Below are 13,645 nucleotides of genomic sequence, written 5' to 3' on the forward strand. Positions count from 1 at the left end.
TAATTTCCAGTGACTAAACCTGGGATAACCACTTCTGTTATATCTGACAGAATACATTACTTTTGTGTATCACATAAAGGGGATAGTAAGTTATTAACTAACTTGTATTTCACTTTCTTAATTTCTTAGTTTGTGAATTTATGGTTGCATACTACATAGATTATTCATTGGCACTGCTATGGAGGATTTCATTTTATGAATATCAAATAATGGATTTAATCAGCTGTGACAAGGAATGGTTCTAGAGATATAGAATTTAACAGAGTTTTAACTGGTTCTTGGGCCAATGCATTTTGCATGTAAAAAAGAAACAAACCAATGATCAGAGGGCTAAGACTTGTGAGCCAAAGTGAAACCCAAATTGAGAGGCTGAAGCCCCAAATTCTATTATCTGAGAAGGTAACTATATTTGCAGTAGGGCCTTAAGGAGGTAGCAAGTCAACATGAGACCCATTAGGGTGGATACTAATCCACTCTGACTCAAGTCATTTGAAGGAAATTTGGAAACACAGAGAGACATCATACCTTTGCATTCACACAAGAAACACAGAGAGGTGACAACCATCTGCAAGGCAAGCAAAAGACTACAAGGAAGCAAACCCATTGACCAGTTTATCATGGACTTCTAGCCTCTAGAACGTGAAAAAACAAATACCCATGTTTAAGCCTCCGAGGCTATTGCATTTTGTTACGGCAGCCCTACAAAACCAAGACAAAATGTAAGGGTCTGCGTGTTCCCTGGGACCTCCATGGGTTATCCTTCATCTCTCCTTTTTATGGGGCCTAAGGTGCCCAGTCTCTGAGGATGTCAGCTGCTAGAGCCTGCCCTTCGATACAGCCGAGCCTACAGAAAGAGATCATAGGAGGGAAACAGAACCTGAGACACTTCCCCCATTCTGTGGTCTGCCCACCTACAGAACAAATGGATAACGGAGTTGGCAAAGGGTCTTCCTCATTACGGGCTCTACTGAGATGTAGTGGGAAGACTACTGGTTTGTTCTGAACGCGAACTTTCTGCTCCTGACTTTAAACAACTTGTTCACTACCCTAATTCTCGGAATGCCCTGGTGAGATGGCACACTGCCTCTATTTCTCACAAGTGTATTATGATTCTCACAAAGGATTCGGCCTGGGAAAGCACTTGTAATTTAAAGCACTGCACGTGTGTAAGTCTTCATAATATACTCGTAGACCTTTTGCCCTTGTATCCTAATTCCTTATCTTTCACAATATAAAATTACTTGACCCAAAAGGGACATTCTAATGTTCTCATAAGATTCTTTTCCTCCTAATATCACATTTGAACCAGGCTCATAGTCCCCAGCTTGGAGAGTTAGTCGGATAAAAGCAGAAGTAATATTGGAGCTTTTTCCTCTATTTCAAAAATTACTTCACCTCTTCTCTTTTCTGCGTCTATTTCCAAGACTGACCTATGCAATTCCAGGATGCCAGTGACACCTTGAGTTGACATGAGAGGGAGGAAAGGATGAAGGAAGAGGAGAGAGCGCCTATAAAGAAGGAAAAGCTTTGGATGTTGGATGTAGCACTTATCACTGTCCTCTGCTCAAAGTAGGAGGAAGCTCTTTACTTACTGAAATGTCCATGGACAAGTACTGTCTGAGCTGGAGTCTGTCTTTTGAGCTGGTCTCCACCTGTATTTGCAGTCCATGCTAAAACCAGTTTCCCTTTCAGACGCGTGGAAATGACCATCTTCCTGCCCTGAGTTTCAGAGCCTCTACTCTGCGTGAGGAAAGCTCTGATTTCAGGTGGATCTGGATTTTGTCAGAGTTAACTTTTTAACTCTGACTGAACTTCTTGCAAAGAAATTTCCTGTTATTTATTTTGTGGAATGCAGACATGGATACATATATCTCACCTTCCTTTTGAATTTAACTTTGGGAGATCTTGCCTTTTCTCTGGCTGAAATGGATTGTCTTGCTCATAAGATTTTGAGCTAACCCTTTGTCCAGGGCAGGGGGACTCATCCCTCTAGAATGGGAGGTCCCATGTTTGCATTTCCTCCTCAATGCTCTTCTGACTTCAGTCTCCTGGGATCATCTCTTTCTTCAGTTGTGGCTAAAATAATATCTTCGGATTTAAAATTCTTGTACTTTGGAACATGAGGCTTTGAGGAACAGGGTTCTAAATACACCCAGCTGCACGCTCTGTGTTCCACATGGACATACTGTGCCTGAGAAGCCATCACATTTTGACCCTGCACAGCCTGAGAACGAGGAAGTGAGACATCAAAAGCCCAGATATCTAGACAAGCTCATTGTTCCGGGGCACATCTGAGGCTGCCTCTGGAGCTCTACCCCCAGTTTGAGCTTAACCTCACCAATAAGATGGTTTTTAAGGAATGGCTGCCTTAGTATATTGCCAACCAGCATTTCTGGTGGTGAAGACATGGCCTTGTTAGTTCAGCTCTTAGATGTGGGAAATTCTTATAACTTTTCAGGATTTTACAAACTCACTTGTTCCCAAGACACCTCTTGATGTTGACTGAAGATCAGAGGACTTCTTGAGCTTAATTTTCGACCTGAAATTTAGATCTCCAAAATTCTTATTACCAGCATCATTGCTACTCCTTGGCCCGAGTCTCTTGTGTTCCTGTAGAGCAAACTAATCTGACCCCTGTCCCAAAGAATGGTATGATCTGTATCTTCCAAGACTCTTTTTATGAAATGCTTAAGAAAAACAGTCCAGAACCAAAGTTGTCCATGCTTCTGCCCATCAACCACGTATATGAATGGAAAACCAATGGAGAAAGGCCTATCAGCAATGTCCAGCACTCATTTCTTCACTGCACTCAATTCTGGAAATTCTTCTCACAAGTTTACCAGTTGGGGAAACACCCTGACTACTGGATCAGGAGCCAGAACCAAATCCATTTCATTTGCTCAGGCACTGTTAGATGAAGACTACTGTCTTCAGGACACTATGCATTAGAATGGGGCAAAGCTTCTTTATTCACCTCCAGCTGATCATGCTGTCCTGACACTCAACCAGGTGACGAAAGTCCTATACCTACAGAATCTATCTCATAGGTATATGTGGCTTCTCTTGAAGATTCTAGATTGATTTTTCAAGCACGAAGAGTAAACTCACTATTGAATATTGTGCAAAAACATACAAATAACATTTTTCTGATGAGATGAGAGCATTGTGTATTCCCTACCCACAAAAAGCAGAGACTGGAAATGGTGGAGTCACAACTCAAGAGCAGAAAGTGTATGATAGCTGGAAAACACATAGAAATAGGGTCAGAGGTGTTCATTAACCACCAAGTCAGATTGTAAAAAAGGTCATTGCAGGTGTGAAAGATGGAGAAAAAAGGTGTAAAAAGATACAAAGGCACTTGCCAAAATAAGAATGCTTTGGGTGGCTCTGGACTCAGCAACGGATCTGGGAGGAACCTTATTCCTGTGAATGTAGTGGGTCTGTTGCTTGTGTCTGTACAGGATAAATACCATGGAACCACTGGCCAGATTAGGAGCACAGAGAAAAACTTCAGAGAACATTGTTAATGTGATATATACTGAGCCTGTAATTACCTAATGATCAGAGACAGGAAAAAACCCCACATATTTTTCTTTATGCGGTTTTTGCTGCTGAATTTGACAAACACATACAACAAATACACAGGAAACATAAAATTTATTGTCTTGTACATGATCCAGCAGAAGGAAATGGAGAAGCCAATGTACTGTGGAGTTCTGAGGTTTAGATCCTTCCAACAGGAGTCTGTGTGGCTGATCATGATGGCTTGGAAGATACCCAAGAGGTAAGTGGTGGCAATGGACACACCCCTGCCCACTCTCTGAACAGACAGATGTAGTTTGCATCTTAAATCATTGAAGAAAGTTTCAACCCAAAGGCTATCATTGTCTTCTGGATTCCTTTAGCGAGAATGACCAAGATGTTGGCTATGACCAGGTACTTGAGAATCAAATCTGGGGATCTCAGCTTATGTTCGGTGTGGTAAAGGAAGAGATAATGGTAAAGAACAGAAAAATTGCCCAGGATTCCAATCATTGTCCATGACAAGAACATTCTTCCTATTTCCACATCTCTGGAGGCTATTCTGTCACTCAGCACATTTTCCTCTAGATAAGGGTGACAATCATTCTTCTGTGTAAACTGGCTCATTAAAGTTTTGACAACAAGAGTAACTTCTGTGCCCCCAAGGGATTACCAAGACGTCAAGAGGCAGGAGAAAATCTCCAGGAAGTTTTATGGAGACTCACTGCTAACAATGAAATGATCTTAGCTGAGAGAAGTCATGAGAATTAACAGGAAATGGAAAGAAAGCAAAATACACATTTTTAGAAGAACCTGGAACTTGCTAGCCATGTTGGAAAAAAGGAAATCCTCAATAATTAGACAACATTCTTCTGGCCTTAGAATAAGACATTACTTCATAAACAGCATAGAATATTTAACCATCTATGTGCAATAACAAATTAAACTGTATTAAAATTAAAAGTTGATTCTCATTAACAAACACACAGAGCAAGAATGAGAGGGAGAAAATTCCATAAAGCACAAAGAACTGTTACACGTGACACAATAGAACAAAATGGACATAACTTCCCCACAGAAACTTTAAAAAGTGTTTATTCAATGAAAATACATGTGAAAAAAGATGTTCAACATCCTTACTAATCAGAAAACTTTAAGTAAAACCACACTTGTTACAACGATCCACCAATCAGAAAGCTAAAATGAAAGGACAGGAAACAAGTTTCGGCAAGGATATCGAAAACCCAAGATTCTTATACACTGCTGGTGGAGGTTCTAATTAGGACACACATTCTTGATAACTGCGTGGTAGTATCTACTTTACCTAACCAGATTGAATCCTGTGTGCTAACAATTCCACTCGTATGAATATATTCAACAAAAAATTGTAGAATATATCAAAAGACTAGTTATTTTCTTTACCATATGATATCATTTATATGTGGAACCTTCAAAAGTGACACAAATGAACTTATTTACAAAACAGAAACAGACTCACAGCCATAGAAAATGACTCACAGCCACAGAAAACAAACTTATGGTTACCAGTGGGGAAAGGGGGTGGTGAGGGATAATTTGGGAGTTTGGGATTTGTAGATCCTAATTACTATATTGAAAATAGATAAACGACAAGGTCCTAATGTATAGCACAGGGAACTACAGTCAGTATCTTGCAATAATCCATAATAAACAAGAATATGGGAAAGAATTTATATATATTATGTATAATTGAATCACTATGCTGTATACCATGAACTAACACAACACTGTAAATCAACTATACTTCAATAAACAAAAAAAAATTCTCTAGGTGGTCGTAACCGACCAAAAAAGGTTCAGAATCCCCTGGGAGACTCGATCTGAACAAAGGCTCAGTGGTGACTATTCACAACCTTTCTAATTAAGCCACTTAGACCAACTCACCAGAAATTAAGGGGAGGAAGGCATGGCTTTAGAATGGAGCTTTAAATTCTGTTCTCACCAGGTCTATTCTCCTTCCCTTCCCCCGAGCGCCAGACCCAGGCTCCATCAGTGTCTCTGCCCTGGGGCATCTTACCTGGGCTTGCTAGCAGCCTGGCGCCTGGCTGGGTTCGGTCCACACAAGGCAGGGGAGACGGAAGACAGAAGGAGAGCGAGATGGATGAATTCCCGTCTGCCCACTCCTTGCTTTGTGTTCAGGGTCTGGAAGCCACTGATGGCATCTCTTCCCAATCACAGCCCCTCTAGGGCCGCCCTTCCTCCAGGCCTCCAGCTCTGCCAGGCCCTGGGGCTCTCTTGCCGCGCCTGCTGCCTCTTCAGCCCTAGGGTGACGAGGGCTTCCGCTCTTGCTGGTCTCTGGGTGCCTACGCACGGCTCCCAGCCAGGCCTCGGGCAAGCCACACCCAGGGCCCGCTTCAGAGGAGCCACGGAAGCTGCTCTCCAGGCCGAGGAAGGGCGCTTGTGTCAGGAATCACGTCAGAACTAAACAGCCGGGGCCACACGCGGCCCGCACACGTTAGGGCCGCGCGTCTCCTAAACGCTGACGCTAACGCCGGCGACGCACCCCCCGCGCTCGCGACGCACCCCCGCGCACGCCACGCACCCCCGCGCACGCCACGCACACAAGCGCACGCCACGCACCCCCGCGCACGCCACGCACCCCCGCACACGAGACGCACCCCCGCGCACGCCACGCTCCCCAGCGCACGAGACGCACCCCGGCCCACGCGCACCAGCCGTGGAAAAAACCTGACTACTTTTTTATATTAGCTCTACCCATTCTTCGTAAAAGCCCCAAATTCAAAACTACACACTTGTTCTTTAACATAGAATCAATGAATGAAATGTTTGATATTCAAACAACAGACTCCAACACAGCTGTGCGAATAAGACCAACAGTAATATAAAACAATACAGATAAATTCACACAATCAAATGGAATGGGGGGAAAAAAGGTCAACATGAAAGTGACCAAATGAGATGACTTCGTTTAGGTAAAGTACAAAACAGGCAAAAGTGGTCTGATTTCCTAAATGTTATAATCCATGCAAATCTATGTTCCAAAAATTCCACTCCTATAAGTATGTGCAACAGAACTCTACTCATGGCGGTAGTGATTTAGAGGAGCACAAAGGGATTTCTGGGAGACTGACAACGTTCTGTTTCTTGATCTAAGTGTTGTGTACAGAGTTGTATTCAGTTAGTGAAATTCCCTAAGCCATGCTTTTATGACTTGTGTATTTATCTTTAATTAAAAATATACATACATATATCACCAAAAATATTAGAAGGAGCTAGAGAAATATTTTTCCTCTTAACGTGTCTGACCTGCTGGTTATGTCTTTACAGGCTGAAGTTTTTAGAGCGACAGACCCGAATCATGTGCTCAAATAAGAAACATTAAGCCAGAAAGAGAAAGAAAAATACCATATGATATCACTTATATGTGGGATTTGAAAAAAGGAAGAACTTATTTACAAAACAGAAACAGACTCACATAGAAAACAAACTTATGGTTACCAGTGGGGAGAAGAGCGTGGGAAGGGATAAATTGGGGGTGAGACTTGCCGATGCTACCTACTATATATAAAATTGATGAACAACAAGTTTCTACTCTATAGCACAGGAAAGTATATTCAATATTTTGCAGTAACTTATACTGAAAAAGAATATGGAAACAAATATATGTATGTATATGTATGAGTGGACAATTATGTTGTACACCAGAAATGGACACATTCTAAACTGACTATTCTTCAGTTAATAAAAAGAAACATTAAGGAATACTAACAACGCTGCATCTAGCGAATCTATGATTTAGTCATGATGTTCAGCAGAACAGTATCCTAAATCTCTTTTCCTTCATTCTCATCTTCCTGCTGCATGTGGTGTTCATAAACATAAGAAAAAATGTGTTTTACCAGGATGTACAGATTCCATCAGAGGAAAGTGGAAAACCCAATACAAGAGGGAGATTTTCTTTTCTGTTCTGCCCACCTGGAGCTCCTGAAGCTTTTCATGATGGTGGAGATGCTTAAGAGGTAGGTGGTGCCAATGGATATTCCTAAGTAACTCTGTGAGGCTAGAAAACAAATTTGCATTCAAAATCACTGAGGGAATGCTTCCACCTAAAAGCTATTGTTAATCTAGGGGAACCTTTAAAGAGAATAACAAAGTAGTGGCTATATTCACATGGATGAGAATCAGTCTCTGGACCTCAACTTGCATTCAGTGTAGTAAAGGAAGATACAGTGGTAAAGAAGGGAGAAAATACCCAGGTTTTCACCTATTGTCTGTTACAAATAGACAATGCTCATTGCCAAATCCCTGGAGGCCATTTGGCCAGTTCTGATTGACTTTCTTTTATTCAGTTATAGTCAGTTTATAATGTTGTGTCAATTTCTGGTGTACAGGACAATTTTTCAATCACACATGAATATATACGTATGTTCATTTTCATATTGTTTTTCGCTGTGAGCTACTACAAGATCTTGTATATATTTACCTGTGCTATACAGTATAAACTTGTGTATCTATTCTATATATACCTGTCAATATCTACAAATCTCAAACTCCCAGTCTATCCCTTCCCATCCCCCTACCCCCTGGCAACCACAAGTTTGTATTCTATGTCTGTGAGTCTTGTTTCTGTTTTGTATTTAAGTTCATTTATCTTTTTTTTTTTATTCCACATATGGGTAACATCATATGGTATTTTTCTTTCTCTTTCTGCCTTACTTCACTTAGAATGACATTCTCTGGGACATCCATGTTGCTGCAAATGGCATTTTGTTGTCATTTTTATCGCTGAATACTATTTCATTGTATAAATATACCACAACTTAATTATCCAGTCATCTGCCAATGGACATTTAGGTTGTTTCATGTCATGGCTATGATAGAGATAGAAAAAAAGGTGGCGCCAGAGTCTTGGAGGAGGGGAGATGCCGAGCTACTGTTTCACGGGTAAAGAGATTGACATTTGCAAGATGAAAAGTGTTCTGGGGTTGGATAGTGGTGATAAAGTTGCACAGAAATATGAATATATGGAAACACTGACCTATACCATGAAAAGAGTTCAGAAAACAAAATTTATGTTATGTCTATATTTACTACAATTAAAAATTAGAAAAAGTGTTATGAGCTCTGTCACGTGAGGTGAGTTTGGGGGGAGTTAGAAAGTTGGAGTGTGTGGGGTCTGACTTAGAAATAGTGTGACAGAGCTAGGCAGATAGAAGCGGGCACAGGGAAAGGGGATATAGGATGTGATTTCAGTGGTGCATGGAGAATGAGATTCAGAGGGAGGAAGCGCAGGAGGAGAGAGAGTAGAGAGAATTAAAATGCACATGGGGATTGAAGAGTGCAGTGTGTTTAAAGTGCACTGTGGGGTTTAAGGGCAAAAAATGGCAAACTGTGCAAAGAGTTGAGGGTGTAATACATCTTGGGCTCTATGTGGATAGAGCAGAACAATCAAGGAAACAAACAAGAAAATGGGTAGAAATGAGTAAAGGGCAGGAGTAGGTTGAAGGCAGAGGAGAGTTCATGTCCACGAGGAAGTAAAGAACACAGTGGGAGGATGTGTCTATATATTTGTAAGATTTAATGACTCTTTTGATGGTGGGATTTACACAATGACATGTGGATTGATAAAAGGCGGAACTCTTTATTACTTATAGGTCTAGACAGGAGAAGGAGAGCAGGCAGACCATGCAGAAGATGCACACAGTTACAGGGTGACAGCTGAAGTTGCATGGGCGGCTTACGCATGGCAAGTGGGGTGGGGTTAGGTAGGGTTAGAGGGTACCCTGTGAATTGGCTAATGTGAATAATTTTGCAGGTTCCAGGCATACTGTCCATCCCTAATTTTCTGGTGCCTGACCCTGGTCAATTCACGCTGGTGCATCGTGGTCCAGATTGTAAGGGCCCACTTAGGAAAATAGTGAGGTATGGACTTGATCAGCTGCTCCAGGAGGGAAACTGACCATCCATAAGCCAACATTGGGTCCACACAGTATTTAAAAAACAAAAGATACAAACTACATTCCTATATGCTATTGGAGTTTGAATGTGCTGGTTATGTAATTGGTTAAAGACAGAGACAAAGGGTGGAGGGGCAGCTGGAGTCTTGTAGTGGGTATAATAGATTCAGGAGGACAAAATGGTGGTAAGTGATGTAGCCAGCTATGGAGATGGTAGATTTGAGGAGACTACAGAAAAAAAGCAAATGTGAGTCTGAGGATGGAGTACACAGGAAGATCATGATGCCCGATGTTTGATGGCTGTGGTTTAGAAGTACAGACTATAGAGGACACGGGAAATGGGCTGCAGTCACTGGGATGGGGGCAAACTTAGGTTGAGGGGGAAGGAAGATGTGAAGTCCATGGAAGATGGGAAGTGTTGGGCTAAGATCTCTAAAAGGGTATGAGGGAGAAAGTTGACAGATTGATTTCAAAGTCTATGCAGGATGGAGAAGGGACACTGAATTTTAGAAAGGTCAGGTGGAGGTGGGATGGTCAGAGGAAGGTCAAGGTTTTGAAGGGTGATGGAGCAGAAAGAGGTCTATGGGCTGGATAAAGATGTGAGGGGGTGCAGGATGGAGATCTCTGGGGCCATAGAGGTGGAGAGATGGGCAGTATGGAAACTGAGAGGCTGAAGATACATCTACAATGACCTTGTCTCCAAATAATGTCACATTCCTGGGTTCTAGGGATTAAGATGTCAATATATGAATAAGGAAATATGATTCAAACCACAAAACAAAGTTTATGTCACCTTCATATGAAAGCATAATCTCAAAATGCAGATTTTGTAAGACAATGAGAAAAAAAATCCAAAAGAAAAAGAGAAGGAAATATCTCTTTCTCAGGCAAATGTTGGGTCCCAGGTCAGATGTGTGTCCTCTCTTCCTCCCCACATGCCATATTTTTATAATTTGAAAACCCTTGCTTCTCTACCACTGAGATATTTAGCCCAACAGAATATCTGAATTGTTTGTGTATATACTGCAATTTCAAAGGCGATTTCTGATATATTCTGAAACTGCATAAGAAGGAGACTATGCCTCAATAAGGGTAATTGTTGTAGACTTGATTTTATTTGTCTCTGGGTATATTTTCTTTCAATCTTTAATTTTTCAGGAACCCATTGGTTATTTAGTACTATTTTGATTAGCCTCCACATGCTTGTGTTTTGTGCAGTTTTTATTTCTTGTACTTGATTTCTAGCCTCATACTGTTGCATCAGAAAAGATGCAACATATATATATATATATATATGTTGGATATATATATATAATATAATATATTTTGGATCTTCTTAAATTTACTGTGACTTCTGTTATGACTTCAAATGTGATCTATCCTGGAAAGCATTCCATATGCATTTGAAAATATTGTGTATTCAGTTTTTTTTCTAGAGGAAAGTTCTGTAGATATGTATTAAGCCTGTCTAGTCAATGTGTTCTTTAAAGCCAGTCAGGATCTCCCTGTTGTTTTAATGTCAAGGTGATCTGTCCATTGATGTAAGTGGGATGTTAAAGTCTCCTACTTTTATTTAATACTCTTACCTTCTCTGTGTATGTTGGTTAATATCTGCATTATGCATTTAGGTACAGTTATGTTGGGTACATAGATATTTAGAATTGTAGTACCTTCTGGATGGATTGATCTCTTTATCAACACATAATGTCCTCCTCTGTCTCTTAGTCCAGTCTGTTTTACAGTCTACTGTCTGATAATAACTATTGCTATCTCACTTTCCCCCCAGTTTTTGTTTTCCTGGAATACTTTTTTCATCTCCCACCTTAAGTCTGTGTGTATCTTTAGATATGAAGTTTGTTTCTCATAAAAAGCATATATGTGAGTCTTGTCTTTTTACCCATTTAGTCACTCTATACCTTATGATTGGAGTCCTTGGCCCAATTACATGTAAAGTAGGTCTTGACGGGTATGTACTTATTTGAATTCTGTTAGTTGTTTCCTGCAGTTCATTTTTTGTTCCTTTCGCCTCTCTTGCTCTCTTCCATTTAATTTGATGAATCTTCAATGTTACACTTGCATACTTAAAAGATTTTGGCTTTGTGGATACCATGAGATTTATATATAACAGAATATATATAAACAAGATTATTTTACATTGAAGGTCTCCCACAATATTGACATGATCACTAGTTTTAAAGAGCTGTATTTAGTTTCCAATTGAGCTCGCCTCAAAATTGCAGGCCAGAAGGGACTGGTATGATATATTCACATGCTGACAGGGAAAAGCTTTCAACCTGTGACACTCTATACAGCAAATGTCATTTAGAGTGTAAGAAGAGATGAAGAATTTTTCAGAACAAAAATTAAAAGTGATTTTCAATACTAAACCCTACCCTAGAAGAAATGTTGAAGGATCTTCTCTAAGTGGAAAAGAAGTAAGAATCTATAGGGAAGGGAAAATCCCACTAGGGAAGGCCAAGATACAGTATGGACTCAGGATCAAACCCTTAAATAAGCAAATATATAGATTAAAAGATCAAAATTGTAAAACTAACTATAATCATAATAAATAGTTAAGGCATAAGCATGAAGATAAAAATACTACACTAAGAAAAAATACGGAACAGGGGAGTAAAAAATGTATATCATTCAGATCGTGTTTGAACTTAAATGAAGATTTACTTATCTTCATTTTAAACGAGTAGATATAACCACAGATCAACATATATTAACCCCATGGTAACCACAAATCAAGAACATAGAATAGTCACTAAAAAACGAAAAAGATGGGAAGACAAATATACGACCGACATAAATCATACAATCACAAGGCAAGAAACAAAAAGTGAACTAAGAACTATGAGCACAACTGGAAAATCACTAATCAAGGGGAATGAGTATATGCCTATCAATAATCACTTTATATATCAATGTACTAAATACGCCAATCAAAATACATAGGGTGGCTGATGGGTCTTTTAAAATATCCCTTTAATGTGGTGCCTGCAAGAGACTCAATTCAGGGATGAAGATACACACAGACTTTGAAAAGGAAAATGAAAGAATGGAAAAAGATATTTTACATTAATGGTAAAATAAAAACAGGATGGTAATATTCATATCAGATGAAACATACATAAAGTAAAGGCTGTACAAAAGAGAAATAGGACATTGTATCATGAAATATATCAATACAAAAAGAGAATATTCCACTTGTTGACATTTACGCCCTAAATACAGGAGCACCTAAATATATAAAGCAGATACTACCAGATATAAAGGGGAAAGTTGATAGTAATACAATAATAGTCAGGGAATTTAACACACCACTTACATCAATGGACAGATCATCCAGATAGAGAATCAATAAGGCAACAGTGATCCTTAGTTACGCAGTAAAGCAATTGTACTTAATAGATATCTATGAGACATTACATTCAAAATGAGCAGAATACACATTCTTTTCAAGTGCACATGGAATGTTCTCCAGGATAGATCATGGGCTAGGCCACAAAACACGTCTCACACATTTAAGAGGATACAAATTACATCAAGCATTTTTTCTGATCACAACAGTAAAAGACTAGAAATCAACTATGGAAAGCAAAATGGGAAAAGAGAAAAAAACATGAAAACTAAACAACATACTACTAAGAATCCATAGGATCAATAAAGAAATCAAAATATAAAATAAGAACATATCTTGAGACAAAAGAAAATAAAAACAACTTTCCAAATTCGATGTGATACACAAAAAGAAGTTTGAAGAAGGACATTTACAGCAGTACAGGTTTACCTAAAATGTTTTTAAAAATTCCAAAAAACCAAACTAATGTTCCATCTAAATGAAGTAGAAAGAGAAACACAAAGAAAACTAAAGTTAGCAGGTGGAAGAAATGAAAAAGGTCAGAGGGAAAATACAGACAAAAAAAGGTCAATAAAACTGAGAGCTAGCTTTTTGAGAAGATAAATTAAAGAAGTCTTACCTAGGCTTACAAAGGAAAAATAAAGAGAAACTAAATAAACAACAGGAAAAATGAAAGAAGAGAATTTACAACTGATAATTACAGGGATACAAAAATAGTAATACGATATCATGAATGGTTATATGCCAACAAATGGGACAACTAGAAGAAACGGATAAATTTCTAGAAATATAGATCATC

General features: G+C 39.4%; 1 protein-coding gene across 1 annotated transcript in view; it reads right to left on the reverse strand.

Annotated features, from left to right (window-relative positions):
- Positions 1 to 5,666, reverse strand: part of LOC102531541 (uncharacterized) — a 146,076-nt gene extending 140,410 nt beyond the window's left edge. The window contains exon 1 of the mRNA XM_031681522.2: positions 5,579 to 5,666. The gene's annotated coding sequence lies outside the window, so the exon portion shown is untranslated. The remainder of the gene's footprint in view (positions 1 to 5,578) is intronic.
- Positions 5,667 to 13,645: the final 7,979 nt, after the last annotated feature.

The sequence above is a fragment of the Vicugna pacos genome, chromosome 9 (assembly GCF_048564905.1).
Source record: "Vicugna pacos chromosome 9, VicPac4, whole genome shotgun sequence".
NCBI lineage: Eukaryota > Metazoa > Chordata > Mammalia > Artiodactyla > Camelidae > Vicugna > Vicugna pacos.